The sequence below is a fragment of the Daphnia pulicaria genome, chromosome 1 (assembly GCF_021234035.1).
Source record: "Daphnia pulicaria isolate SC F1-1A chromosome 1, SC_F0-13Bv2, whole genome shotgun sequence".
Classification (NCBI taxonomy): domain Eukaryota; kingdom Metazoa; phylum Arthropoda; class Branchiopoda; order Diplostraca; family Daphniidae; genus Daphnia; species Daphnia pulicaria.
The window spans coordinates 16,609,724-16,612,589 of NC_060913.1; the positions used below are offsets into that span (position 1 = coordinate 16,609,724).

The 2,866-nt window shown below is 40.2% G+C and overlaps 1 long non-coding RNA gene across 1 annotated transcript; it reads left to right on the plus strand.

Moving 5' to 3' along the window:
• The first annotated feature begins 815 nt into the window (after nt 1-815).
• Nucleotides 816-2,435, plus strand: LOC124321142. The gene is made up of 4 exons (XR_006914159.1): nt 816-1,072; nt 1,138-1,355; nt 1,425-1,519; nt 1,584-2,435. It is a non-coding gene; the product is annotated as an uncharacterized LOC124321142 (long non-coding RNA).
• The last annotated feature ends 431 nt before the right edge of the window (nt 2,436-2,866 follow it).

The window sequence follows — 2,866 nt, forward strand, 5'->3', positions numbered from 1 at the left end:
CTTGAAAGACATGTTGTCATGTAGAGAGAATTTAAAGTATGGAAGGATTTATTTTTAATTTCGTCTCGCATGTTTGCTCTACCAGGCAATTTCCCACTGTGATTTTTCCTTTCGTAATAAGCAAGCTTGAATTGCGCAAGAATACCGCTGACACCTACACAGTGATTAAAATGTTAGGGATGTATTATTATGTTACATTTAGGGAAACAATACCTGATGCGCCATTGATGATGGGCATTTTTTCAATGATGGCTTCTTTCAGGAGCTGAGCAGAAACGATGGCCCTTGACGGAATAACCCCAGTTTTAGTTAGTTCCAGACCAGCAAACATGAAGTGTATGTCGTTCGAATCGATGTTATACGATTCCAGATTCAACATACAGTCCATCTACGACAACGTTGTTAATTAGTGTTACTTCATTGGTAGTCCTGAGGAAAATGACATGAATACTTACCAAAGCATAAGACGAAACAATAAATCCACTTGGGTGAGAGCAGGCAATGTATATGGGTATACCAATTTTGTATACTTATACAATCCTGTGAATCAAAGTTGGCATTGCATTATAAACACCACAAGTGCAATCTTTGGCATGCTGTGTTTTTTGACAAGTTTCAGTCATGGTGAAATCGTACGCCCCTGCTACTGCCCATCAAGCGCTAACCAATGGAACCTCCCCCCCCTGATTCCGTGTTGAAAACCAAGTTTTATTGAGGTATGGTGTGTTTGCTTTGAACCATTCAAATTTTACGTTGAATTCGCATAGAATATTTGTATTTGAAGTTTGTTTCCTGTTTTGAGATGGAGCGACCAAGTGAGCTGGCTAAAGATGGTAAATGTGAATAGTTAATCATAATAAATTGTATATTACATTTCAATAATTTTGTTTAGCTCTAATTCGAAGATTACAAGCTTAGTTACTTGAGCAAAACCGGCTGTTAGAAGCCGGAAGGGGTACTTTTCAAACTGTTGAATCTAAAAATGGTACTTTTTTAAGTGTAACAGATGTCTTGCCAAGATTTTCATCAGTGACTGAACGGGTTGGCCACGAGCTTCTTAAAATACAAAAATGTAAGCCATATTAGATGAATCCGTCCCATCAAAATATTATAGCTTGATATGTTGTTTTGCTGCAGGGAACAGTGGTGTGGCAGAACGAGCCAAAAAAAAGTAAGGATAGTCTACATAAGCTGACTGAACATTATTTCTGCTGCTTGAAAGAAATATGGCATCCCAAAGACAAATGCCCAGACGAAGAACAACTTGAAGAACTGTCAAGCCTCTCCTAGGGCATTAGGAACATCAAATACTACCGAGACTAGGGCAGTGCTGAGTTGTGCAGTGAAATAGAGAAGTATGTATGTTAAAAATATTGTTTTAAATGGTAATATGGGGAAAATTGGTTTTAAATTGATTTTTAAAGGCCTGGCAACCTGTGGAGGATACTATGAAAAGCATGAAAAGTGGAAAAGTTTTGAAGCATGTGATGAGCAGCGTGCCGATGAAAAATCACTTAAAGTAGTTGACATTTTTTATGCAATTTTTAACTATAACATCTTTTAACAGTTGTGTTGATGTTTAGGGAATATTTCCAAAAATTGTGTACATCATTCCAATGCAAAACGGGATTGTTGGAACGCCTGATCCTAATTTTCAAGTAACGACAGTTACATGCAGGGATTGTAATAGGAATATTGCAAGAGAAAGGATGTTCACTCAAAGGGAAAACGAATTTTAATGTATTTTAATACAGAATTAATAAACATCTCATCATTTTGTCTATTTTTAGTTTTGAGGAAATGCCATTGGATGGGGTGTTGTAGTCTCGACTGTCTAAGTGACTGAGTGTGTCTGTGTATTTGTATTACTTAGTCTGGGATGGCTGGTCTCTAAATGGGGTTGGAGGATGAGTGGCCATTTAGCGGTAGATATTACAACATGGGGTAAACAAATACGGATGTAGATTGTCTTCTGATCTTTCTCCTGCGGTCGTTAATGAAGAAAGTCCATCTCCCTCAACGAGCACCGTTTGCAACGATTCAAGTCATTCTCCAACGCAAATCACAAGAAAGAATGATTACAGTCAGAGTCGTTCTACGATGTTCCATCTTTCCATGCAAGGAGAAAGGAGCCCATCTGGCAACGATTCGATTGTTTCTCCAACGCGAATGAGAAGACAAGATATAGCTACCGTTCCAGTCGTTCTCCATAAAAAAGCATTGAATCCAAAAATAAAAAAAAGACGTCGTTTGTCAAGGAGTCCATCTAGCAACGATTTGATTCGTTCGCAAACGCAAATGAGATAACAGGATAGCTGCTGTTAGGGCGCACCTTCCAATAAGCCCATCTGCTACCTTCTCCCCTTGATTATTAAATACACGGAGAGTTGGGTTTCAACACTCTGTATTTCACACGTCACTTGACTTGTATATGTCGTCAGCGTCCAGCTTCGAGTCCCGGAATGACGTCCCTTTTCCGAACTCGTCACCTTCCGCCCTTTTAACGACACACCCCTTTTTACACATACACAATTAAGACACCAGGGAAACTGCTAGGGGGGGATAGATGGCTCTTAAGTACATACCGTAAACAAGAGGGCAGGTACTACCGTACCGTAACCCTGCCGTTCCAGTCGTTCTCTGTGTTAGGAATATTCCATTCCAACAGACGACGACGAGATCAGGACGCCGCACAACAACACCGGCGCACCTACGCGACTATTGCCTTGGGGGCCCCCGATAGGTGGCCCCAAATTCAGTCGTTGTTACCCTACCCCCTATTGTTTATTTCCCCCCTATTCTCTGTACAATAATCAGTGTGTTAAAATAGACGAGAGGTAAAGGACACGGGTTTGTTCGTGTCTAA